The sequence below is a fragment of the Carassius carassius genome, chromosome 25 (assembly GCF_963082965.1).
Source record: "Carassius carassius chromosome 25, fCarCar2.1, whole genome shotgun sequence".
NCBI classification, from domain to species: Eukaryota; Metazoa; Chordata; class Actinopteri; order Cypriniformes; family Cyprinidae; genus Carassius; species Carassius carassius.
In genome coordinates this window covers 30463164-30490663 of record NC_081779.1, presented here as the reverse complement: position 1 = coordinate 30490663, position 27500 = coordinate 30463164, and the positions used below count along the sequence as shown (strand labels likewise).

The following is a 27500-nucleotide window of genomic DNA, read 5'->3' as shown; positions in this document are numbered from 1 at the left end:
CCAAGTACTAACCAGACCTAAACCTGCTAAGATTCAGAGATCGGGCATTGACTCTTTTTTTTTTTTTTTTTTTTTTTTGCAAGATTATTATATACTTAGTGAAAAATTTCCAAAAAGCTTACAGCACCTGGTACTCCCAGGCGGTCTCCCATCCAAGTACTAACCATGCCCAAGCCTGCTTAGCTTCCGAGATCAGACGAGATCAGGTATAGCCAGGTTGGTATGGCCATAAGCGAAGGTTGCTGCAAAGAGAGGGCTATTTAAAGATCAGCCATTCTAATCGCCAGTACATTGTATAAGTAGGGAAGAAAACCCAAAAGCTTACAGCACCTAGTATTCCCAGGCGGTCTCCCATCCAAGTACTAACCAGGCCCAAACCTGCTTAGCTTCCGAGATCAGACGAGATCGGGCATAGCCAGGTTGGTATGGCCGTAAGCGAAGGTTGCTGCAAAGAGAGGGCTATTTAAAGATCAGTCATTCTAATGTCCAGTACATTATATAAGTAGGAAAGAAAACCCAAAAGCTTAAAGCACCTGGTATTCCCAGGCGGTCTCTCATCTAAGTACTAACCAGACCTAAACCTGCTAAGATTCAGAGATCGGGCATTGACAATTTTTTTTTTTTGCAAGATTATTATATACTTAGTGAAAAATTTCCAAAAAGCTTAAAGCACCTTGCTATTCCAAGGCGGTCTCCCATCCAAGTACTAACCAGGCCTAAACCTGCTAATATTCAGAGATCGGACAATGACACTATTTTTTTTTTGGCAAGATTATTATATAATTACTGAAAAATTTCCAAAAAGCTTAAAGCACCTGGTATTCCCAGGCGGTCTCTCATCCAAGTACTAACCAGACCTAAACCTGCTAAGATTCAGAGATCGGGCATTGACTCTTTTTTTTTTTTTTTTTTTTTTTTGCAAGATTATTATATACTTAGTGAAAAATTTCCAAAAAGCTTACAGCACCTGGTACTCCCAGGCGGTCTCCCATCCAAGTACTAACCATGCCCAAGCCTGCTTAGCTTCCGAGATCAGACGAGATCAGGCATAGCCAGGTTGGTATGGCCATAAGCGAAGGTTGCTGCAAAGAGAGGGCTATTTAAAGATCAGCCATTCTAATCGCCAGTACTTTGTATAAGTAGGGAAGAAAACCCAAAAGCTTACAGCACCTAGTATTCCCAGGCGGTCTCCCATCCAAGTACTAACCAGGCCCAAACCTGCTTAGCTTCCGAGATCAGACGAGATCGGGCATAGCTTTTTTTTTTTTTTTTTTTTGTCGAATAAAAATTTTATTTAGTAAGCATAAATTTTACATTCAATCAAATAAACATTAGAAAAAACTAAAAAACATCCTTTTCAGGCATTGCAATATGCATTTGCCCAAGAATCCACACAACATCTTTTGTAAATATTTTGTAAAAATTTCCCACCTTGTTTTCAAATATAAAATAATTATACAACGTTTGAACATAGTCTCCCACCATCCCTTTAAACAGTAACCACAAATTTAAAATAAAGTCCCTGTTTTTAGCCACATTTCTTCTTTTCCAAATTGCCTTTTTTGCCAAAATTAATAATAAATTAATTAGTTTCTTATTTGCATTATTCTCGTTCATTCCTAACATAAAATTCATCTCCCAGTTCAAATCCCCCTTATTATCCCTCAAAGCATTAATTGTCTCTTTTAGTTCTTTAAAAAAAGGGGTCAGTTTTTCACAATATAAAAACAAGTGTAAAATACCTTCATCAGCATTTTTACATACTTTGCACTGTGCATTTGTTTCTTTTAGCATTGCACACAATCGCATTTCAGTAAAAACCACATTGTGTCTTATAAAATAATCCAAACATTCTAGTTCCACATCCAAACATTGCCATTTTAGGATCTTCCAAATATCTTTCTCTTTGACTTCATTAAAATGCCTCATCCAAAATACATTAGCAATAGGTTTTTTAAAAACAGAATTTCTAAAAAAACAGTAAAACATTCCAACAGTTCCCAAATTTAAGTCAAACCACTTATCTTTCCATTTGAAAAACACATCCATTTTGTTTTCGCTTCTCCCCCCTTTGCTTATTTCATCCAGCCATTGCCTTGGGATTGCCTTTTTTACATCCTCATATTGTCTTCTTAAACCTGACATATTAAAATCCTCCTTCTCCTCTTCCATAGCATCTATAATGACCTGCAATGGTAAAAATCCCTCTTTATATTCCCATAAAACATCTCGTATTTTTAAAATTCCCACCTTCATCCATTTTTTAAAATAGATATCCTGCTCTTGTAGCTTTATCTTTCCATTCAGAAACAGAGGTTGATTTAAAACAACTTCCCTCCCCCTCGGATTAAAATCAACCTCTGTTAAAAAAAGTCTCCAAGCACTTAAAACTTCCTGATAAAATCCTGGTATACCCTCTAGCATCCAATTTTTGAGTTTCATCCATAAAATATTATCCCCCAATTTAAAATTCCCACATTTATTTAGATAAAAACCCATCATTTTTTTCCATTCAGCTTTGTTTGTCCTATCCAGATATTTTTTAACAACTTTCACCCTCATACTTTTCATTTTTTGTTCCACATCCACTAAACCCATCCCTCCCTCATCCAGCTGCCCTATTAATGTAAAATAAGCAATCCTTGGAGGCTTTTTATCCCATAAAAACTCTAAAACACATTTCTTTATCCTTTTTAAAACCCAGTTTGGCAATGGCATCACATGTAAAACATACCACATTTTAGACAACATTAACAAATTCACAATTAATATTTTCCCCCTCAAACTTAAAAACATGTTCCTCCAAAAAATCAACCTTCTCTCCATTCCACCTACTATCCCTTCCCACATATTATCTACTGCCACTTTTTCATTCTTTGCTAACACCACCCCTAAAATCTTTATTTCCTGTACCTCCATGAACTTAAACACCCCTGCTAAATCCACCACCCCTCCAAATTTCATATACACAGTTTTTTCTTCATTGATTTTTGCACCCGTCCCATCACAATAGTATTTAATTTTTTCCATAACCTTTTTAACGCTTTCCATATTTTCCACCACAATTGTTGTATCATCTGCGTATTGAAAGATTTTCTTAAATTCCCCTTCCTCTTCCATTTTTATTCCTTTTATTCCTTCCTCCTTATTTATTAAAAGTCCTAAAGGTTCTGCCACCAAAGAATAAAGCTGTGCTGATAACGGACACCCCTGCCTTATAGACCTTAAAACTTTAAAAGGTTGACTTAAAAATCCATTACATTTTACTTTCGTTAAGATATCCTTGTATAAAATTGCAATCCATTTAATAAAATTTTCCCCAAAACCGAACTTCTTTAAAACAGAAAATAAGAATTTATGCTCCACTCTATCAAATGCTTTTTCAAAATCCAACCTTATAACATATGCTTTCTTTTCCTTTTCTTTTATATAACCTATTATGTCTCTTATGCTACTTGTAATGTCTGCTATGTCCCTCCCTTTTACACCATATGCTTGATTAGTTTCAATTATACTTGGCATTACATTCTTCAATCTGTTAGCTAAAACTTTAGCTAAAATCTTAAAATCAGTATTTAGCATTGTGATGGGTCTAAAATTCTTCAAATTTGTTTTATCACCTTGTTTCTTATAAATTATTTTCATTAAACCTAACCCCATTCTTGGATTGACTCCTTCTTTCCTAAAAATATCATCATAAATCCCCTTTAAAATCACACTGAGTTTTTCTTTAAAAACTTTGTAAAATTCACTTCCAATACCATCTATTCCTGGACTCTTTTTTACTCTTAGGGAGTTTATAGCTTGTATAATTTCTTCCGTTTCTATCTCCTTTTCACAGTCTATTTTATCTTCTTCTCCAACTTTCCTAGTTATTCTTTGCAACAAAACATTTCCCTTCTCCTCCTCCACCCCTTCTGATTTAAAAAGCTTTTCATAAAAAGTCTCTATTTCTTTTAAAATCTCTCCTGTATTAAAAACCGACTGGCCATCTCTGTTTTTAAGCTCTTTGATCATTTCAGCTTTTCCCCTACTTTTTTCGAGATTAAAAAAGAATCTGTTACATTTTTCCCCCTCTATTGTGTATTTAGCTTTACTTCTCAACATCGCTCCCTGGCATTTGTCTTCCTCCATTTTTTTAAGCTTCTCCTCCATTTCAAACACTTTTTGCACATTTACTTCATTTTTGTTTAACTCTTCTTTTAACGTTCTTCTTATTTCTTTTTCCTTTGTCCTTTTCACCCTTTGCAGTATATTACAGAAATTAATTGAATATTTCTTTATTTCAAATTTCACATTTTCCCACCATTGTCTTTTATCTTCTAAATACATTGCATCTTTTTTTTCCTCATCTAATAAATTCTCTATCCCATTTTTAAAACTTTCATGATTTAAGATTTCTGTATTTAAAATCCATACCCCAGGCCCTTTCGTTTCCCTTTTAAAATCCATCCTCATTAAAACCATTTTATGATCACTTAAAGTTGTTTCTTTATAAAGTACATCATCAATAAAACAATCCAAATTTCTTGTGCTCAGAAAATAATCTATCCTAGTTTGGCACATAAAATTCCCAACTAACTGTTTTCTGGAATATTCTCTCTTTTTTCCATTTCTTTCTCTCCAAACATCAATCATATTTTTTTCTTCCATCAATAATTTAAGTTCCTTCCTTCCACCGTCCGTCCTAAAAACCATCCCATTAGCCATGTCTATTTTGCTAAAAACAGTATTAAAATCCCCTGCAACCACCACCCTTTTCCATTTCTCTATTATGTCTCTTAAAACATTAAAATACATTTTCTTATCCTTTTCCTCATTTGGTGCATGTATATTTACTACAATAAATTTTTCATCCTCAAAATCAATTTCTACTGCAATACATTTCCCTTTTTTATCATCATAGATTTGTTTTGTCATAGTAGCTTTCCCTTTTTTAATCAAAATAGCCACTCCTCCTCCCAAACTTTTCTCCCCGTTACTAAAAAATATTTCCCCATCCCACCTTCTTTTAAAATCTTCCATTACATTTCCTTTCCAGTTAGTTTCTTGCAATAAAATCATATCATCATTTTTACACAACTCTTTCATCTTTTCAAATTTCAAAACATTCAATAATCCTCTTGCATTAAAGGACACAATTCTCAACACCATAAAGTAAAACAAAAACGATAAAATACCCATCTTATTAGTCCATATCTTCTCCCTCTTCTAAAAGTCCACCACTGTCCTGATTTTCTGTAAACACTTCCTTCACCACTCTTTTCCTTGCTTTTTCAATATTTGGTGTTACCTTTTTCACTCTTCTTCTTTTGTTCGATGCCCCCGTGCTCCCACCATCCGTGATGTTTCCACTCTCAATGTCTAGCTCCCCTTCTTCGTTGACTCCTTCCTGCTCCTCCACTTTGTCTAGTATATTCTGTATACTCGCCGTTATCTGCATTGGTGTCCATGTCTCTTCCTCTTCCTGTGTTGATGTTGTTAATTCATGTCCATTTCCTATGTTCTTTTCCTTGGATTTTTCTGCGTCCTCCTGTTGCTCCTCCTCATTATCATTCTCATGCATTTGCCCGCTCACTTGATCCTCTTCCTGTTGCTCATTGTCCATCCAACATTCACATTTGTCCAATGTCATTTTACAGTCTGGGCACCTTATCGCAGTACAGTCTCTTGCGAAATGGCCTCTTTCCTCGCATTTGTGACATTTGAAGTCCGGACAGTCCTTCATTATATGGTCAGGGCTCATACACAGTCTACAGGTCTTCACCTGCTTACTGTGTATCACCCTAAAGTATTGAGGACCTCCCTCGGTCTCCATCCTTGTGCTGTATGGTAAAGAAGCCACTTCCTTTGGAAAACGCACTCTTAAGAACCTCGTTCCATCTTCTATATGGGTGCCCGAGTAGAATCTCCTCCTTATTTGAGAAATGGGTGTTACTCCCCATCCTTCAAGCTTATTTAAAATCTCATGGTCATTCATGTATGCAGGCAAATGCATGAACGAGACAACAAAGTCTCTGTTGTGTAACTTTTTGATTTCACAAATTTTACCTTTAATGGTTAGTCCATCAACCAGTTTCTCAGTGTCCTCTTCATGCTCCAATGTAATCTCATATTCCCTCATCTGCTTAGGTCGTATTGCTAAAATTCTTGTTACTTCAATCTTTTCTGTTAGTGCTTTTATAATATCCTCTGCTCTCCCGTCTTGTACCTCCGACAAATCCACCACCACAGTCGCTTCTTTTGTGTAAATCCTCTTATCAGTTATTTCATTGTAATCCTTTTCTCTTTGTCGATAACCCAGTCCATTTTCTGCTTGCCTCCGTGTTCCTCGTGTCAAATCCATGTCAGTTGCCATTAATCTATCCATTTTACATAAAACAAACCCCGACAGATCCCTCCCAAACAGCAGAGCTGTTGGGAGGACACAAATAAAACAAAAATAACAAAATACTACAAACAAAAACACTTATTTTAACCAAACCAAAATAACAAAACACAAAAAGTTTGGGTGAGCCTCCCTCACCCCTCTCTGGCACAATCACTTCCTGTTTGCTCACTAGTGCCTCTAGTGTGCTCAGGTTGGTATGGCCGTAAGCGAAGGTTGCTGCAAAGAGAGGGCTATTTAAAGATCAGTCATCCTAATGGCCAGTACATTATATAAGTAGGAAAGAAAACCCAAAAGCTTAAAGCACCTGGTATTCCCAGGCGGTCTCTCATCTAAGTACTAACCAGACCTAAACCTGCTAAGATTCAGAGATCGGGCATTGACAATTTTTTCTTTTTTTTTTGCAAGATTATTATATACTTAGTGAAAAATTTCCAAGAAGCTTAAAGCACCTGGTATTCCCAGGCGGTCTCTCATCCAAGTACTAACCAGACCTAAACCTGCTAAGATTCAGAGATCGGGCATTGACTCCTTTTTTTTTTTTTTTGCAAGATTATTATATACTTAGTGAAAAATTTCCAAAAACCTTAAAGCACCTTGCTATTCCAAGGCGGTCTCCCATCCAAGTACTAACCAGGCCCAAACCTGCTAATATTCAGAGATCGGGCAATGACACTATTTTTTTTTTTTGGCAAGATTATTATATAATTACTGAAAAATTTCCAAAAAGCTTAAAGCACCTGGTATTCCCAGGCGGTCTCTCATCCAAGTACTAACTAGACCTAAACCTGCTAAGATTCAGAGATTGTGCATTGAGTCTTTTTTTTTTTTTTTGCAAGATTATTATATACTTGGTGGAAAATTTCCAAAAAGCTTAAAGCACCTTGCTATTCCAAGGCGGTCTCCCATCCAAGTACTAACCAGGCCCAAACCTGCTAATATTCAGAGATCGGGCAATGACACTATTTTTTTTTTTTTTTGCAAGATCATTATATACTTAGTGAAAAATTTCCAAAAAGCTTAAAGCACCTTGCTATTCCAAGGCGGTCTCCCATCCAAGCACTAACCAGGCCCAATCCTGCTAATATTCAGACATTGGGGCATTGACTCTTTTTTTTTGCAAGATTAATATATATATTATATTCAGAGATTGGGCATTGACTCTTTTTTTGCAAGATTATTATATACTTAGTGAAAAATTTCCAAAAAGCTTAAAGCACCTTGCTATTCCAAGGCGGTCTCCCATCCAAGTACTAACCAGGCCCAAACCTGCTAATATTCAGAGATTGGGCAATGACACTATTTTTTTTTTTTGCAAGATTATTATATACTTAGTGAAAAATTTCCAAAAAGCTTAAAGCACCTTGCTATTCCAAGGCGGTCTCCCATCCAAGCACTAACCAGGCCCAAGCCTGCTTAGCTTCCGAGATCAGACGAGATCAGGCATAGCCAGGTTGGTATGGCCATAAGCGAAGGTTGCTGCAAAGAGAGGGCTATTTAAAGATCAGCCATTCTAATCGCCAGTACATTGTATAAGTAGGGAAGAAAACCCAAAAGCTTACAGCACCTAGTATTCCCAGGCAGTCTCCCATCCAAGTACTAACCAGGCCCAAACCTGCTTAGCTTCCGAGATCAGACGAGATCGGTCATAGCCTTTTTTTTTTTTTTTTTTTTTTTTTATTAAAGAAATTTCAAATAAAGTACAATAGATTAAACACAAGCAATAGAAAATACAGCATTTCTTCTATACACATCTCTACATTACACATCTTTCCTTTACATAGATAATTTAAAAATGTCCTTCACTTCCTGGCAGCTTCCACATTGAATCATTTAAAACACAATAAACTTTTGGGGTAAAAACATCATAAAAATAATCCAACATATTTACACCTTTAAAATACACATACAGCCTTTCAATATATAATTCGGTTTTCCTTTTAAACACAGTCCAAACATCCAACACAATGATTTCCTTTTTAGCCACAGTTCTTCTCTCCCATATTGCACTTTTCATTAGCATTACACACAGATTAATAAAATTTTGGTTTTGACACTTTTTTTCCCAACCAAACATCACCACTCTGTTCCATTCCATTACATTTTCATCCCAGTCTTCAGTCACATCTTTAATTAAACATTTACATTTTCTTAAAAACTCCTCCAGTTCTCTACAATATAAAAACATATGTAAAATCCCCTCTTCCTTTTCCTGGCACACTTTACACAGAGCATTTTCTTCCCTTCCTATTTTATTTAAAATAATCTCAGTAAAAACCACTTTATGCCTTATAAAATACTCCAAACATCCCAATTTAGTTTCCACACACTTCCCTGTCATGTTTCTCCATATATACTCTTTTTTTAAATCTTTGAATTTCTGCATCCAGTATCCATTTGCAATAGGCTCTTTAAAAACACCATCTCTAAAAGAACAATAAATCATTTTCAGAGTACATTCCTTAAAATCATACAGTTTTTCCCCTAATTTCACGTAAATACATTTCTCTTTTGGCTCTTCTTCCATACATTCTATTCTTTTAATCCACTCTTTGGGTATTGCGCTTTTAATGATTTCATATTTATTTTTTATGTCTTGTTCACTGTAATCCTCTTTTGCCTCCTCCATTGCATCTATAATAAATTGTGTCGGTAAAAAACCTTCTTTAAATTCATACAATACATCTCTCACTCTTGTTATCCCCACTTCCATCCATTTCTTTAAAAAAATCCCTTTGTCTTGTTTTAAAATGTTTTGGTTTAAGAACAGAGGTTGATTTAAAATGTGTTCTCTCCCATGTGGATCAAACTCAACTTTATCTAAAAATTTTCCCCAAGCACTTAAAATTTCTCTATAAAACTCTGGTAAATTTTCTGTCATCCAATTCTTCGTTTTCATCCATAAAATTCCATCCCCCATGTTAAGATCCCCACATTTGTTTAAAAAATATTTCATCGTCTTTTTCCACTCTGGTTTGTCCTCATCTTGTAGGTATTTCTTCACTACTTTCACTCTCAAACTATTTTTCCTCTGTTCCACATCTATTAAACCTAAACCCCCCTTCTCTACCGCCCCTAAAATCGTATTAAAAGCTATTCTTGCTGGCTTCCCCTCCCATAAAAAGTCAAGAAAACATTTCTTCAACCTCTTTTCTGTCCACATTGGCATATGCGACACATATAAAACATTCCATAGCTTAGACACCATTAAAACATTCAATACTAAAACCTTCCCTTTTAAGTTTAAAGTTCTTAATTTCCAAAAATTTAACCTTCTCTCTATTCCTGTTACTAGTTCCACCCACATTTCATCTCTTACTTTCATCTCATTTTTACCCATTAAAATTCCTAAAATCCTAATTTCTTCCACTTCCTTAAAATTAAAACTATCCTTTAAAACCATTGCTTTACCAAATCTCATATATACCGTCTTTTCTTCATTTACTTTACTCCCAGATCCTTTACAATATTCCTCTACAACATTCATAACTTCTTTGATGCTCTCCTTTCCTTTTACTATTATCGTTGTGTCATCAGCATATTGAAAAACCTTTCCCTCAGCATTATTTTCCTCAATTTCAATTCCAATTATTCCTTCTTTTTGTTTTATGGCCAATCCTAACGGTTCCGATACAAGTGAATATAATAATGCCGAAAGCGGACAACCCTGTCTTATCGATCTTGTGATTTTAAAACATTCTGTTAAAAACCCATTACACTTTATTCTCGTTAAAGCGCCCTTATATAAAATCTCAATATATTTGATAAAATCTCCCCCAAAACCAAATTTCTTTAAAACATCAAATAAATACTCGTGTTCAACCCGATCAAATGCTTTTTCAAAATCTAGACTAATTATGTAACCATCTTCATTTAGTTCTTTCATATACCATATTGTGTCTCTTATACTCATTGTTATATCCGCTATATCCCTTCCTTTTACTCCGTATGCTTGGTTTGTTTCGATTATACTTGGCATTACTTCCTTTAACCTGTTTGCTAAAACCTTTGATAAAATCTTAAAATCTGTGTTAAGCATTGTGATCGGCCTATAGTTTTTTAAATCTACCTTTTCTCCTTTCCTTTTATATATCAGTTTTGTTATCCCAATTCTTTCATTAACTTCTTCTTTTTCAAAAATCTCACTAAAAACTTCCTTTAAAATCTTGGTTAAAATCTCTTTAAAACATATATAAAATTCACTTCCCAAACCATCTATTCCTGGACTTTTCTGTTTATTCAGCTGCTGTATTGCTCTTTCAATCTCTTCTTCACCAATTTTTTGATCGCATTCTTTTTTATCTTCCTTACTCACTTTTACTTTTATTCGATTCAACAATTCAATTTTTTCGTTTTCTTCTACACCCCTGGCACTAAAAAGATCTTCATAAAAATTCTTTATTTCTTCTAAAATCTTTTCATTCCCCTCTACAACTTCCCCATTTTTCCCTCTTACCTGTTTTATTGTTTCAGCTTTCCCTCTCTTTTTTTCCAAATCAAAAAAAAACTTTGTGCACTTTTCTCCCTCCACAGTATATTTAGCTTTGCTCCTTAACCTCGCCCCCTCATATTCTTTTTCCTCTATTTCCTTCAGTTTTTCATCCATTTCCTTTATCTTTTGTATATCTTTATTTTCTTTATTCAATTCCGCTTCCAAACATTCCTTTATTTTTTTTTCGTTGTATCTTTTGCATTTGCGTATTATGCTACAATACTTAATTGAGAATTTTTTTATTAAAAACTTTACATTCTCCCACCAAATTCTCTTATCTTCTTCATACATTTCATTTTCCTTTTCTTTTTCTATAATTTCTTTAACCTTTAATACATAGTCTTCATTTTCTAACATTTTTGTATTTAAAACCCATATTCCTGGCCCTCTTTGCACTTTATTCCAATCCAATTTAAAAAATAAGAACTTGTGATCGCTAAAACTTGTTTCTTCATACTTAATATTTTCTATAAAATTCTCCACATTTCTTGTACATAAAATAAAATCAATTCTTGTTTCACACACAAACTGCCCCACTATTTGCCTTCTTGAAAACTCTTTTTTCTTTTCATTTCTTTCTCTCCACACATCTATCATATTATTTTCTGCCATTAAAGCTTTTAATTCTTTTCTCCCTTTGTCAGTTTTAAAAACCATTCCATCTGCCATGTCTTGTTTACTAAAAACCGTATTAAAATCCCCCATCATTATTATTTCTTTATACTTCTTTACAAAACTACTTAAAACATAAAAAAACTCTTTCTTTTCCTTCTCCTCCGTTGGTGCATGTACACTTACTAAAATCAATTCCCTTCCTTCATGTTTTGTCTCTACAACCATACATTTACCCATCGTATCTTTGTATAAAATTTGACTTGCTTTAAAAACATCATCCTTCATTAAAAAAGCCACACCTCTCCCAAACCTCCCATCTCCATTATTGTACAAAATCCCTCCTCCCCATCTCTTTTTATATTCATTCATTACATTTCCTCTCCAGTTTGTTTCCTGTAGTACAATAATGTCTTCTCTTTTACATTTTTCTTTTATATTTTCAAATTTCTTTAAGTTCAAAAGTCCTCTTGCATTAAAAGTCACAACACTTAAAACCATTAAAAAGAAAAATAATAAATATCTAAAACCCATCATTCTCAGTCTTTCTCCTCCAATTCCTTTAACACCTCAAACCTATTTAAACATTTCACTTTTTTTCTTGAACTTTCTATATTTGGCTTTACCTTTAGCAATCTTCTTCGTATTTTTCCCCTCTCCGCCTTTTCCTTCTCATCCTCCTCCATACTAATTTCTCCTTCGTTATCAGTTTCTTTGTCTTGTTCTTTTCCTTTTTGTCCATGAATTGAAGATATGTCCATCGGTGTAATTTGTGTGTCCTCTTCTCTTATTTGTTCATTGTTATTTTCTTTTTCTTTTTCTCCTTCTCCTTCCTGTCTGTTGTTTGTTCCTTCCTCTGTTTCCTTTGGTTGTAATTTGTCTTCTTCATGTCTTTCATCACAATGTCCTTCATCATTGTTTTCTTCATGCACCTGTCTGTCCACCTGTTCTTTCCTTCCACCTACCACCCCCTCCATCCAGCATTCACATTTATTTAAAATTTCTTGGCAATCCGGACACCTGACAGCATTGCAGTCTCGTGCAAAATGTCCCCTTTCCAAACATTTATGGCACTTGAATTCTGGGCACTCTTTCAGTAGATGTTCTGGGCTCATGCACAGCCTACAAGTCTTCACCTGGTGGCTGTGCATCACCCTAAAGTACTGGGGGCCTTCAGCTGTTTCAATCTTAGTGCTGTAAGGGAGTGATGCCACTTCTTTGGGGAACCTCACCTTTACAAACCTTGTGCCGTCTTCGATGTCAGTGTCCGGATAGCACCTTCTTTTGATTTTAGATATGGGGGAAACCCCCCATCCTTCCAATTTGTTTACAATTTCCTTATCCTCCAGGTAGACAGGCAGGTGCATGAAGGAAACAACGTAATCTTTATTTTGCAGTTTTTTTACTTCACAGTCCACTCCCTTTATTGTCAATCCATTGATTAAAATGTCACACATTTCTTCCTGTTCCAATGTCAGTTCATATTCTTTGCCTTGTCTGGGTCTTACAGCCAACACCTTTCCACTTCCAATTTTTTCTGAGATTGCTTTAATTATATCCTCTCCTCTCACACCAATCACATTCTCTGTACTCACGATCACTGTTGCCTCCTTTAAATATTTTCTTTCACCAAATCTTTTCCTTGCTTCTTGATCTTTTACATTTCCAGCTCTTTGTCGCTTCTCCAGTCCAGTGTCATTTGCCGTGCGTGTTCCTCCAGCCAGTCCATTGTCGTTTGCCATACTTGTTCCTCCAGCCATTCTAGTGTCGTTTACCATGCGTGTTCCTCCAGCCAGTCCAGTGTTGTTTGCCATGCTTGTTCCTCCAGCCAGTCCAGTGTCGATTGCCATGCGTGTTCCTCCAGCCAGTCCAGTGTCGCTTGCCGTGCGTGTTCCTCCTGCCAGTCCATTGTCATTTGCCATTCGAGTCTCTCCAGCCAGTTCCGAGTCGTTACCATACAATCCGTCCATTTTTGAGAAAAAAAAGATCAACCACCCTCCAGACAGCGATATGCTGCTGTTAGGTGGCTTTCAAAAAAGAAAAAATGCCAAAGAAACAATCACAGATTCACAAAACAAACAAAACAACCACAAATAGAAAAACACAAAATGGAGGAGAGCCTTCCTCTCCCAACTGCAGCCAACACTTCCTGTAGCTCTCTAGCGCCCTCAGGTTGGTATGGCCGTAAGCGAAGGTTAGTGCAAACAGAGGGCTATTTAAAGATCAGCCATTCTAATGGCCAGTACATTATATAAGTAGGAAAGAAAACCCAAAAGCTTAAAGCACCAGGTATTCCCAGGCGGTCTCTCATCCAAGTACTAACCAGACCTAAACTTGCTAAGATTCAGAGATCGGGCAATGACACTATTTTTTTTTTTTTGGCAAGATTATTATATAATTACTGAAAAATTTCCAAAAAGCTTAAAGCACCTGGTATTCCCAGGCGGTTTCTAATCCAAGTACTAACCAGACCTAAACCTGCTAAGATTCAGAGATCGGGCATTGACTCTTTTTTTTTTTTTTGGCAAGATTATTATATAATTACTGAAAAATTTCCAAAGAGCTTAAAGTACCTTGCTATTCCAAGGCGGTCTCCCATCCAAGTACTAACCAGGCCCAAACCTGCTAATATTCAGAGATTGGGCATTGACTCTTTTTTTTGCAAGATTATTATATACTTAGTGAAAAATTTCCAAAAAGCTTAAAGCACCTTGCTATTCCAAGGCGTTCTCCCATCCAAGTACTAACCAAGCCCAAACCTGCTAATATTCAGAGATCGGACAATGACACTATTTTTTTTTTTTTGGCAAGATTATTATATAATTACTGAAAAATTTCCAAAAAGCTTAAAGCACCTTGCTATTCCAAGGCGGTCTCCCATCCAAGTACTAACCAGGCCCAAACCTGCTAATATTCAGAGATCGGGCAATGACACTATTTTTTTTTTTTGGCAAGATTATTATATAATTACTGAAAAATTTCCAAAAAGCTTAAAGCACCTGGTATTCCCAGGCGGTCTCTCATCCAAGTACTAACCAGACCTAAACCTGCTAAGATTCAGAGATCGGGCATTGACTCTTTTTTTTTTTTTTGCTAAATTATTAAATACTTAGTGAAAAATTTCAAAAAAGTTTACAGCACCTGGTACTCCCAGGCAGTCTCCCATCCAAGTACTAACCAGGCCCAAACCTGCTTAGCTTCCGAGATCAGACGAGATCGGGCATAGCCAGGTTGGTATGGCCATAAGCGAAGGTTGCTGCAAAGAGAGGGCTATTTAAAGATCAGCCATTCTAATGGCCAGTACATTATATAAGTAGGAAAGAAAACCCAAAAGCTTAAAGCACCAGGTATTCCCAGGCGGTCTCTCATCCAAGTACTAACCAGACCTAAACCTGCTAAGATTCAGAGATCGGGCATTGACTCTTTTTTTTTTTGCAAGATTATTATATACTTACTGAAAAATTTCCAAAAAGCTTAAAGAACCTTGCTATTCCAAGGCGGTCTCCCATCCAAGTACTAACCAGGCCCAAACCTGCTAATATTCAGAGATTGGGCATTGACTCTTTTTTTTTTTTTGCAAGATTATTATATACTTAGTGAAAAATTTCCAAAAAGCTTAAAGCACCTTGCTATTCCAAGGTGGTCTCCCATCCAAGTACTAACCAGGCCCAAACCTGCTAATATTCAGAGATCGGGCAATGACACTATTTTTTTTTTTTGGCAAGATTATTATATAATTACTGAACAACTTCCAAAAAGCTTAAAGCACCTGGTATTCCCAGGCGGTCTCTCATCCAAGTACTAACCAGACCTAAACCTGCTAATATTCAGAGATCGGGCATTGACTCTTTTTTTTTTTTTTGCAAGAGTATTATATACTTAGTGAAAAATTTCCAAAAAGCTTAAAGCACCTTGCTATTCCAAGGCGGTCTCCCATCCAAGTACTAACCAGGCCCAAACCTGCTAATATTCAGAGATTGGGTATTGACTCTTTTTTTTGCAAGATTATTATATACTTAGTGAAAAATTTCCAAAAAGCTTAAAGCACCTTGCTATTCCAAGGCGGTCTCCCATCCAAGTACTAACCAGGCCCAAACCTGCTAATATTCAGAGATCGGGCAATGACACTATTTTTTTTTTTTTGGCAAGATTATTATATAATTACTGAAAAATTTCCAAAAAGCTTAAAGCAGCTGGTATTCCCAGGCGGTCTCTCATCCAAGTACAAACCAGACCTAAACTTGCTAAGATTCAGAGATCGGGCATTGACTCTTTTTTTTTTTTTTTTGCAAAATTATTAAATACTTAGTGAAAAATTTCAAAAAAGTTTACAGCACCTGGTACTCCCAGGCGGTCTCCCATCCAAGTACTAACCAAACCTGCTTAGCTTCCGAGATCAGACGAGATCGGGCATAGCCAGGTTGGTATGGCCGTAAGCGAAGGTTGCTGCAAAGAGAGGGCTATTTAAAGATCAGCCATTCTAATGGCCAGTACATTATATAAGTAGGAAAGAAAACCCAAAAGCTTAAAGCACCAGGTATTCCCAGGCGGTCTCTCATCCAAGTACTAACCAGACCTAAACCTGCTAAGATTCAGAGATCGGGCATTGACTCTTTTTTTTTTTGCAAGATTATTATATACTTACTGAAAAATTTCCAAAAAGCTTAAAGAACCTTGCTATTCCAAGGCGGTCTCCCATTTAAGTACTAACCAGGCCCAAACCTGCTAATATTCAGAGATTGGGCATTGATTCTTTTTTTTTTTTTGCAAGATTATTATATACTTAGTGAAAAATTTCCAAAAAGCTTAAAGCACCTTGATATTCCAAGGTGGTCTCCCATCTAACTACTAACCAGGCCCAAACCTGCTAATATTCAGAGATCGGGCAATGACACTATTTTTTTTTTTTTTGCAAGAGTATTATATACTTAGTGAAAAATTTCCAAAAAGCTTAAAGCACCTTGCTATTCCAAGGCGGTCTCCCATCCAAGTACTAACCAGGCCCAAACCTGCTAATATTCAGAGATTGGGCATTGACTCTTTTTTTTGCAAGATTATTATATACTTAGTGAAAAATTTCCAAAAAGCTTAAAGCACCTTGCTATTCCAAGGCGGTCTCCCATCCAAGTACTAACCAGGCCCAAACCTGCTAATATTCAGAGATTGGGCATTGACTCTTTTTTTTTTTTTGCAAGATTATTATATACTTAGTGAAAAATTTCCAAAAAGCTTAAAGCACCTTGCTATTCCAAGGTGGTCTCCCATCCAAGTACTAACCAGGCCCAAACCTGCTAATATTCAGGGATCGGGCAATGACACTATTTTTTTTTTTTTGGCAAGATTATTATATAATTACTGAAAAATTTCCAAAAAGCTTAAAGCACCTGGTATTCCCAGGCGGTCTCTCATCCAAGTACTAACCAGACCTAAACCTGCTAAGATTCAGAGATCGGGCATTGACTCTATTTTTTTTATTTTTTTGCAAGATTATTATATACTTAGTGAAAAACTTCCAAAAAGCTTAAAGCACCTTGCTATTCCAAGGCGGTCTCCCATCCAAGTACTAACCAGGCCCAAAACCTGCTTAGCTTCCGAGATCAGACGAGATCAGGCATAGCCTTTTTTTTTTTTTTTTTTTTTTTTTATTAAGAAATTTCAATCAATAAAATACAATAGATTAAACGCAATCAACAGAAAATACAGAACATTGTCTTTACACATCCCTACATTACACATCTTTCCTTTACATAGATAATTTAAAAATCTCCTTCACTTCCTGGCAGCTTCCACATTAAATCATTTAAAACACAATAAACTTTTGGGGTAAAAACATCATAAAAAGAGTCTAACATATTTACACCTTTAAAGTACACATACAGTCTTTCAGTATATAATTCTGTTTTTCTTTTAAACATCCTCCAAACATCCAACACAATTTTTTCCTTTTTAGCCACAGTTCTTCTGTCCCATATTGCACTTTTCATTAGCATTACACACAGATTAATGAAACTTTTGTTTTGAAACTTTTTTTCCCAACCAAACATCACAACTCTGTTCCATTCCATTACATTTTCATCCCACTCCTCAGTCACATCTTTAATTAAACATTTACATTTCCTTAAAAAGTCCTCTAGCTCTCTACAATGTAAAAACATATGTAAAATCCCCTCTTCCTCTTCCTGGCACACTTTACACAGAGCATTTTCTTCCATTCCTATTTTATTTAAAATAACATCAGTAAAAACCACTTTATGCCTTATAAAATACTCCAAACATTCCAATTTTGTTTCCACACATTTCCCCGTCATGTTTCTCCATATACACTCTTTTTTTAAATCTTTGAATTTCTGCACCCAGTAACCATTTGCAATCGGCTCTTTAAAAACATCATCTCTAAAAGCACAATAAATCATTTTCAGAGTACATTCCTTAAAATCATACAGTTTTCCCCCTAATTTCACATGAATACATTTCTCTTTTGGCTCTCCTTCCATACTTTCTATTCTTTTTATCCACTCTTTAGGTATTGCATTTTTAATGATTTCATATTTATTTTTTATTACTTGTTCACTGTAATCCTCTTTTGCCTCCTCCATTGCATCTACAATAAATTGTGTTGGTAAAAACCCTTCTTTAAATTCATACAAAACATCTCTCACTCTTGTTATCCCCACTTCCATCCATTTCTTTAAAAAAATTCCTTTGTCTTGTTTTAAAATGTTTTGGTTTAAAAACAGAGGTTGATTTAAAATGTTTTCTCTCCCATGTGGATCATACTCAAGTCTATCTAAAAATTTTCCCCAGGCACTAAACATTTCCCTATAAAACTCTGGTAAGCACTCTGTCATCCAATTCTTTGTTTTCATCCATAAAATCCCATCCCCCATGTTAAAATCCCCACATTTGTTTAAAAAATATTCCATTGTCTTTTTCCATGCAGTTTTGTGACCATCATCTAGATATTTTTTTACTATTTTAATTCTTAAGCTATTTTTTCTCTGTTCAACATCAATTAATCCCATCCCTCCTTTCCCTATTTCTCCTATTAATGTACTATATGCAATTCTTGACGGTTTACTATTCCATAAAAAATCTAAAAAACATTTATTCAACCTTGTCTCCACCCACATTGGCATAGCAGTCACATATAAAACATACCACAACTTTGACACCATTAACACATTTAAAATTAAAACCTTCCGTTTTAAACTTAATGTCCTCAATTTCCAAAAATTTAACCTTCTTTCAATACCTCCTACTATTTCTTCCCACATATTTTCTTTAACATTCCTTTCTTCTTTTCCCATTAGAACACCTAAAATCCTTATTTCTTTTGTTTCTTTAAAATGAAAATACTCTGTTAAAACAGTCACTCCTCCAAATCTCATATATATAGTTTTTTCTTCATTTATCTTACCTCCTGATCCCCTACAAAACATCTGTACTACTTCCATTACTTTATTAACACTCTCTATATCTTTAACTATTATTGTCGTATCATCTGCATATTGAAATATTTTTTCATTTCCCCCACTTCCTTCAATGTTTATCCCTCTTATGTCTTCGTCTATTTTAATAGCTAATCCCAATGGTTCTGCAACTAAAGAATATAAAAGCGCTGATAATGGACATCCTTTTCTTATTGATCTAGTAATTTTAAAACATTCAGTTAAAAAACCATTACACTGTATTCTTGTTATTGCTCCCCTATATAAAATTGTAATCCACTTGATAAAATTTTCCCCAAACCCGTACCTTCTTAAAATTCCAAATAAATATTCATGCTCCACTCTATCAAAAGCCTTTTCGAAATCCAAACTAATAACATATCCTTTTTTGTTTTTTTCTTTCATATATCTTATTCTATCTATTATACTTAAAGTTGTGTCCGCTATATCTTTCCCTTTAACTCCATACACTTGATTTGTTTCAATTATGGTTGGCATTACCTCTTTCAATCTGTTGGCTAAAACTTTTGTTAAAATTTTCAGATCTGTATTCAACATTGTAATTGGTCTATAATTTTTTAAGTCTACTTTATCTCCTTTTCTTTTATATATCAACTTTAATAATCCCATCCCCATTCTCTGATTCATTTCTTCTTTTTTAAAGATCTCTTCATATACTTCTTTTAAAATACTGGTTAAAAAATCTTTAAAAACAATATAAAATTCACTCCCCAAACCATCTATACCTGGACTTTTATTTTTGTTTAATTCACTTATTGCTCTTTTTATCTCTTCTTCTCTTATCTCTTCATCACACTCTTTTTTGTCTACTTCTCCTACTGTTGTTTTTATTTGCTTAAGTAACTCCAATTTCTCTTCTTCCTTCAACCCCTCAGTACTAAACAGGTTCTCATAATATGCTTTTACTTCTTTTAATATTTCCTCATTTGTTTCCACCACTACACCATTTTTTCCTCTTATTTCTTTAATCATTCCAGCTTTCCCTCGTATTTTTTCTAGATCAAAGAAAAATTTTGTACATTTTTCTCCCTCCACAGTATATTTAGCTTTACTTCTTAGTCTTGCTCCTTCATATTTTTTCTCTTCCATTTCTTTCAATATTCCCTCCAATTCTTTTATTTTTTGTATATCTTTCCCATTCTCATTTAATTCCTTTTCCAATTTTTCTCTTATTTCTCTCTCCTTCTTCCTCTTACATATCTGTATTAATTTGCAATACTTTATTGTGAATTTTTTAACTAAATATTTAACATTTTCCCACCATATCCTTTTATCTTCACTGTACATTTCATTCTCCTTTTCTTTTTCAATAATTTCTTTAATACTTAAAACATACTCCTCATTCTTCAAAACCTCTACATTTAACACCCATACACCCGGCCCTCTTTTCACTGAACTCCAGTCTACTTGCAAAAAAATTGGTTTATGGTCACTTAAGCTTGATTCTTCATATTTAATGTTACCGATATATCCTTCAATGTTCCTTGTACACAAAATAAAATCAATCCTTGTCTTACACATAAAATTCCCTACTAATTGCCTCCTTGAATATTCTTTCTTTTTTTCATTTCTTTCTCTCCATACATCAATCATATTATTTTCTTCCATTAATAGTTTCAGTTCTTTTCTTCCTTTATCATTTTTAAAAACCATTCCCTCACCCATTTCTAATTTACTGAAAACGGTATTAAAATCACCCATCATAATAACTTCTTTATGCTTTTTTAAAAAATCTCTTAATACATTAAAATATTCCTTCTTTTCATTCTCTACAGTCGGTGCATGAATATTAACTACAATAACTTTTTTCTCCTCATACTCCATTTCAACCGCAATACATTTCCCATCTACGTCATTATATATTGTTTTACATGATACCCCACAGTTTTCTTTTATTAAAATCGCAACTCCTCTTCCAAGCCTCCCATCACCATTGTTATATAAAATCTCTCCGCTCCACCTTTTCCTTATTTCAGTCATGTACTCTTCCCTCCAGTTAGTTTCTTGTAATAAAATCACATCCTCTCCTTTACACATTTCTTTCACCTTTTCAAATTTACCCATGTCCATCAATCCCCTTGCATTAAAAGTAACACAACTTAAAACCATTAAAATAAATAAAAATAAATACATAAAAACCATTATTTTCTATCTTCTCCCTCCAGCCCTCTTAACACTTCATATCTGTTTACACTTTTTACTCGGCCCCTTGTCATTAACTTTTTTCTTGCATTTTCCACATTTGGTTTTACCTTTAATGTTCTTCTTCTACTTTGTCCTCTCTCCCCTCTGTCTTTTCCCATGTTGTCCATCCTTGTTTCTTCTTCACTGTCCATTTCTTTGTTTTGATCATACATTCCCTGTTCATCCCTCTCCACATTATCCAAAAGATTTTTAAAACTGTCAGATATTTCCATTTCTGTCCATTGGGTATTCTGTTCTGCTGTTTGTTCCTCATCCATATCATTCTTTTTTCCTTCTTCTTCTTCCTCTTGGTTTCCTGTTCCTCCTTCTGTTTCCTTTTGTGATAATCCTTCATCCCCTTGTCCTTCATCAATATCTCCTTCCTCTTCAGTGTTTCCTTCATGCACCTGTCCGTCCACCCGATGCTCCAGACCTCCTTCCTCTCCCTCCATCCAACACTCACACTTGTTTAAAATCTTTTGACACTCCGGGCATCTGACCGCATTGCAATCCCTTGCGAAATGTCCCCTTTCCTCGCACTTGTGACACTTAAATTCAGGGCATTCTTTGAGCAGATGATCCGGGCTCATGCACAGCTTACAGGTCTTCACCTGGTGGCTGTGCATCACCCTAAAGTACTGCGGCCCTTCTGCTGTTTCCAGCTTTGTGCTGTAGGGCAATGATGCCACCTCCTTGGGGAATCTCACTTTTAAAAACCTTGTTCCATCCTCTATTTCAGTGCCCGGGTAGCATCTTCTTTTTAATTTTGAAATGGGATTAACTCCCCATCCCTCCAATTTTCTAAAAATGTCTTTATCATCAAGGTAGACGGGCAGGTGCATGAAGGAAACAACATAATCTCTATTTTGCAGTTTCTTTATCTCACAGTTAACTCCTTTAATTAACAATCCCTCAGTCAGATCATCACATGTTTCTTCTTTCTCCATTGTCAGTTCATATTCCTTTCCTTGTCTTGGCCTTAGTGCTAAAATTTTACCATATCCACATTTTTCCGTCACCGCTTTAATAATATCCACAGCTCTCACCTCATTTACGTTCTCGACATTCACAATCACAGTTGCCTCCTTTAAGTATTTCCTTTCACCAATTTTATCTCTTGCATCTTGTTTTTTACCGTGTCCTGCTCGTTGTCGATACTCCACTCCAGGATCATTTGCCATGCGTGTCTCTCCAGCCAGTCCAGGGTCATTTGCCATACGTGTCTCTCCAAGCAGTCCAGTGTCGTTTGCCATACGTGTCTCTCCAGCCAGTCCAGTTTCGTTTGCCATACGTGTCTCTCCAGCCATTCCAGTGTCGTTTGCCATGCGTGTCTCTCCAGCCAGTCCAGTGTCGTTTGCCAATAATCCGTCCATTGTACAAAAATCAAACAAAAAATTAACCACCCTCCAGCCAGCAAGATGCTGCTGTTAGGTGGTTTAAAACAGAAAAAACACAAAAAATAAACTAAAGTCCAAAAACAACTCACAAAACAAACACTGACAGAAAAATCAAAATGGAGGAGAGCCTTCCTCTCCCAACTGCAGCCAACACTTCCTGTAGCTCTCTAGCGCCCTCAGGTTGGTATGGCCGTAAGCGAAGGTTGCTGCAAAGAGAGGGCTATTTAAAGATCAGTCATCCTAATGGCCAGTACATTATATAAGTAGGAAAGAAAACCCAAAAGCTTAAAGCACCTGGTATTCCCAGGCGGTCTCTCATCTAAGTACTAACCAGACCTAAACCTGCTAAGATTCAGAGATCGGGCATTGACAATTTTTTTTTTTTGCAAGATTATTATATACTTAGTGAAAAATTTCCAAAAAGCTTAAAGCACCTTGCTATTCCAAGGCGGTCTCCCATCCAAGTACTAACCAGGCCTAAACCTGCTAATATTCAGAGATCGGACAATGACACTATTTTTTTTTTTTGCAAGATTATTATATAATTACTGAAAAATTTCCAAAAAGCTTAAAGCACCTGGTATTCCCAGGCGGTCTCTCATCCAAGTACTAACCAGACCTAAACCTGCTAAGATTCAGAGATCGGGCATTGACTCTTTTTTTTTTTTTTTTTTTGCAAGATTATTATATACTTAGTGAAAAATTTCCAAAAAGCTTACAGCACCTGGTACTCCCAGGCGGTCTCCCATCCAAGTACTAACCATGCCCAAGCCTGCTTAGCTTCCGAGATCAGGCATAGCCAGGTTGGTATGGCCGTAAGCGAAGGTTGCTGCAAAGAGAGGGCTATTTAAAGATCAGTCATCCTAATGGCCAGTACATTGTATAAGTAGGGAAGAAAACCCAAAAGCTTAAAGCACCTGGTATTCCCAGGCGGTCTCTCATCTAAGTACTAACCAGACCTAAACCTGCTAAGATTCAGAGATCGGGCATTGACAATTTTTTCTTTTTTTTTTTTTTTTGCAAGATTATTATATACTTAGTGAAAAATTTCCAAAAAGCTTAAAGCACCTTGCTATTCCAAGGCAGTCTCCCATCCAAGTACTAACCAGGCCCAAACCTGCTAATATTCAGAGATCGGGCAATGACACTATTTTTTTTTTTTTGGCAAGATTATTATATAATTACTGAAAAATTTCCAAATAGCTTAAAGCACCTGGTATTCCCAGGCGGTCTCTCATCCAAGTACTAACCAGACCTAAACCTGCTAAGATTCAGAGATCGGGCATTGACTCTTTTTTTTTTTTTTTTTTTGCAAGATTATTATATACTTAGTGAAAAATTTCCAAAAAGCTTACAGCACCTGGTACTCCCAGGCGGTCTCCCATCCAAGTACTAACCATGCCCAAGCCTGCTTAGCTTCCGAGATCAGGCATAGCCAGGTTGGTATGGCCATAAGCGAAGGTTGCTGCAAAGAGAGGGCTATTTAAAGATCAGCCATTCTAATCGCCAGTACATTGTATAAGTAGGGAAGAAAACCCAAAAGCTTACAGCACCTAGTATTCCCAGGCGGTCTCCCATCCAAGTACTAACCAGGCCCAAACCTGCTTAGCTTCCGAGATCAGACGAGATCGGGCATAGCCAGGTTGGTATGGCCGTAAGCGAAGGTTGCTGCAAAGAGAGGGCTATTTAAAGATCAGTCATCCTAATGGCCAGTACATTATATAAGTAGGAAAGAAAACCCAAAAGCTTAAAGCACCTGGTATTCCCAGGCGGTCTCTCATCTAAGTACTAACCAGACCTAAACCTGCTAAGATTCAGAGATCGGGCATTGACAATTTTTTCTTTTTTTTTTTTTTTTGCAAGATTATTATATACTTAGTGAAAAATTTCCAAAAAGCTTAAAGCACCTGGTATTCCCAGGCGGTCTCTCATCCAAGTACTAACCAGACCTAAACCTGCTAAGATTCAGAGATCGGGCATTGACTCTTTTTTTTTTTTTTTTTGCAAGATTATTATATACTTAGTGAAAAATTTCCAAAAAGCTTAAAGCACCTTGCTATTCCAAGGCAGTCTCCCATCCAAGTACTAACCAGGCCCAAACCTGCTAATATTCAGAGATCGGGCAATGACACTATTTTTTTTTTTTTGGCAAGATTATTATATAATTACTGAAAAATTTCCAAATAGCTTAAAGCACCTGGTATTCCCAGGCGGTCTCTCATCCAAGTACTAACCAGACCTAAACCTGCTAAGATTCAGAGATCGGGCATTGACTCTTTTTTTTTTTTTTTTTTTTGCAAGATTATTATATACTTACTGAAAAATTTCCAAAAAGCTTAAAGCACCTTGCTATTCCAAGGCGGTCTCCCATCCAAGTACTAACCAGGCCCAAACCAACTAATATTCAGAGATCGGGCAATGACACTATTTTTTTTTGGCAAGATTATTATATAATTACTGAAAAATTTCCAAAAAGCTTAAAGCACCTGGTATTCCCAGGCGGTCTCTCATCCAAGTACTAACCAGACCTAAACCTGCTAAGATTCAGAGATCGGGCATTGACTCTTTTTTTTTTTTTTTTTTTTTTTTTGCAAGATTATTATATACTTAGTGAAAAATTTCCCAAAAGCTTACAGCACCTGGTACTCCCAGGCAGTCTCCCATCCAAGTACTAACCAGGCCCAAGCCTGCTTAGCTTCCGAGATCAGACGAGATCAGGTATAGCCAGGTTGGTATGGCCATAAGCGAAGGTTGCTGCAAAGAGAGGGCTATTTAAAGATCAGCCATTCTAATCGCCAGTACATTGTATAAGTAGGGAAGAAAACCCAAAAGCTTACAGCACCTAGTATTCCCAGGCGGTCTACCATCCAAGTACTAACCAGGCCCAAACCTGCTTAGCTTTCGAGATCAGACGAGATCGGGCATAGCCAGGTTGGTATGGCCGTAAGCGAAGGTTGCTGCAAAGAGAGGGCTATTTAAAGATCAGTCATCCTAATGTCCAGTACATTATATAAGTAGGAAAGAAAACCCAAAAGCTTAAAGCACCTGGTATTCCCAGGCGGTCTCTCATCTAAGTACTAACCAGACCTAAACCTGCTAAGATTCAGAGATCGGGCATTGACAATTTTTTTTTTTTGCAAGATTATTATATACTTAGTGAAAAATTTCCAAAAAGCTTAAAGCACCTTGCTATTCCAAGGCGGTCTCCCATCCAAGTACTAACCAGGCCTAAACCTGCTAATATTCAGAGATCGGACAATGACACTATTTTTTTTTTTGGCAAGATTATTATATAATTACTGAAAAATTTCCAAAAAGCTTAAAGCACCTGGTATTCCCAGGCGGTCTCTCATCCAAGTACTAACCAGACCTAAACCTGCTAAGATTCAGAGATCTGGCATTGACTCTTTTTTTTTTTTTTTTTTTTTTTTGCAAGATTATTATATACTTAGTGAAAAATTTCCAAAAAGCTTACAGCACCTGGTACTCCCAGGCAGTCTCCCATCCAAGTACTAACCAGGCCCAAGCCTGTTTAGCTTCCGAGATCAGACGAGATCAGGTATAGCCAGGTTGGTATGGCCATAAGCGAAGGTTGCTGCAAAGAGAGGGCTATTTAAAGATCAGCCATTCTAATCGCCAGTACATTGTATAAGTAGGGAAGAAAACCCAAAAGCTTACAGCACCTAGTATTCCCAGGCGGTCTCCCATCCAAGTACTAACCAGGCCCAAACCTGCTTAGCTTCTGAGATCAGACGAGATCGGGCGTAGCCAGGTTGGTATGGCCGTAAGCGAAGGTTGCTGCAAAGAGAGGGCTATTTAAAGATCAGTCATCCTAATGTCCAGTACATTATATAAGTAGGAAAGAAAACCCAAAAGCTTAAAGCACCTGGTATTCCCAGGCGGTCTCTCATCTAAGTACTAACCAGACCTAAACCTGCTAAGATTCAGAGATCGGGCATTGACAATTTTTTTTTTTGCAAGATTATTATATACTTAGTGAAAAATTTCCAAAAAGCTTAAAGCACCTTGCTATTCCAAGGCGGTCTCCCATCCAAGTACTAACCAGGCCTAAACCTGCTAATATTCAGAGATCGGACAATGACACTATTTTTTATTTTGGCAAGATTATTATATAATTACTGAAAAATTTCCAAAAAGCTTAAAGCACCTGGTATTCCCAGGCGGTCTCTCATCCAAGTACTAACCAGACCTAAACCTGCTAAGATTCAGAGATCGGGCATTGACTCTTTTTTTTTTTTTTTTTTGCAAGATTATTATATACTTAGTGAAAAATTTCCAAAAAGCTTACAGCACCTGGTACTCCCAGGCGGTCTCCCATCCAAGTACTAACCATGCCCAAGCCTGCTTAGCTTCCGAGATCAGACGAGATCAGGCATAGCCAGGTTGGTATGGCCATAAGCGAAGGTTGCTGCAAAGAGAGGGCTATTTAAAGATCAGCCATTCTAATCGCCAGTACATTGTATAAGTAGGGAAGAAAACCCAAAAGCTTACAGCACCTAGTATTCCCAGGCGGTCTCCCATCCAAGTACTAACCAGGCCCAAACCTGCTTAGCTTTCGAGATCAGACGAGATCGGGCATAGCCAGGTTGGTATGGCCGTAAGCGAAGGTTGCTGCAAAGAGAGGGCTATTTAAAGATCAGTCATCCTAATGGCCAGTACATTATATAAGTAGGAAAGAAAACCCAAAAGCTTAAAGCACCTGGTATTCCCAGGCGGTCTCTCATCTAAGTACTAACCAGACCTAAACCTGCTAAGATTCAGAGATCGGGCATTGACAATTTTTTTTTTTTGCAAGATTATTATATACTTAGTGAAAAATTTCCAAAAAGCTTAAAGCACCTTGCTATTCCAAGGCGGTCTCCCATCCAAGTACTAACCAGGCCTAAACCTGCTAATATTCAGAGATCGGACAATGACACTATTTTTTTTTTTGGCAA

The 27500-nt window shown here is 36.3% G+C and overlaps 1 long non-coding RNA gene, 11 other non-coding genes and 4 pseudogenes across 12 annotated transcripts in view; all 16 read right to left on the bottom strand.

The window, feature by feature from the left end:
* The window catches only part of LOC132104553 (uncharacterized), a 343753-nt gene that overhangs the window by 110925 nt on the left and 205328 nt on the right, over positions 1 to 27500 (bottom strand). The window lies entirely within an intron of this gene.
* On the bottom strand, positions 116 to 234 carry LOC132105158 (5S ribosomal RNA). The gene has a single exon (XR_009423865.1). It is a non-coding gene; the product is annotated as a 5S ribosomal RNA (ribosomal RNA).
* On the bottom strand, positions 319 to 437 carry LOC132105340 (5S ribosomal RNA). The gene has a single exon (XR_009423950.1). It is a non-coding gene; the product is annotated as a 5S ribosomal RNA (ribosomal RNA).
* On the bottom strand, positions 956 to 1074 carry LOC132105194 (5S ribosomal RNA). Its single transcript, XR_009423898.1, has one exon. It is a non-coding gene; the product is annotated as a 5S ribosomal RNA (ribosomal RNA).
* On the bottom strand, positions 7740 to 7859 carry LOC132105295 (5S ribosomal RNA; annotated as a pseudogene).
* LOC132105054 (5S ribosomal RNA) lies at positions 14622 to 14740 on the bottom strand. Its single transcript, XR_009423766.1, has one exon. It is a non-coding gene; the product is annotated as a 5S ribosomal RNA (ribosomal RNA).
* On the bottom strand, positions 15818 to 15930 carry LOC132105326 (5S ribosomal RNA; annotated as a pseudogene).
* LOC132105313 (5S ribosomal RNA) lies at positions 23255 to 23363 on the bottom strand (annotated as a pseudogene).
* Positions 23891 to 23999, bottom strand: LOC132105319 (5S ribosomal RNA; annotated as a pseudogene).
* Positions 24084 to 24202, bottom strand: LOC132105339 (5S ribosomal RNA). The gene has a single exon (XR_009423949.1). It is a non-coding gene; the product is annotated as a 5S ribosomal RNA (ribosomal RNA).
* LOC132105084 (5S ribosomal RNA) lies at positions 25170 to 25288 on the bottom strand. The gene has a single exon (XR_009423795.1). It is a non-coding gene; the product is annotated as a 5S ribosomal RNA (ribosomal RNA).
* On the bottom strand, positions 25373 to 25491 carry LOC132105047 (5S ribosomal RNA). The gene has a single exon (XR_009423759.1). It is a non-coding gene; the product is annotated as a 5S ribosomal RNA (ribosomal RNA).
* LOC132105154 (5S ribosomal RNA) lies at positions 26011 to 26129 on the bottom strand. Its single transcript, XR_009423861.1, has one exon. It is a non-coding gene; the product is annotated as a 5S ribosomal RNA (ribosomal RNA).
* On the bottom strand, positions 26214 to 26332 carry LOC132104959 (5S ribosomal RNA). The gene has a single exon (XR_009423676.1). It is a non-coding gene; the product is annotated as a 5S ribosomal RNA (ribosomal RNA).
* Positions 26845 to 26963, bottom strand: LOC132105193 (5S ribosomal RNA). Its single transcript, XR_009423897.1, has one exon. It is a non-coding gene; the product is annotated as a 5S ribosomal RNA (ribosomal RNA).
* LOC132104975 (5S ribosomal RNA) lies at positions 27048 to 27166 on the bottom strand. Its single transcript, XR_009423691.1, has one exon. It is a non-coding gene; the product is annotated as a 5S ribosomal RNA (ribosomal RNA).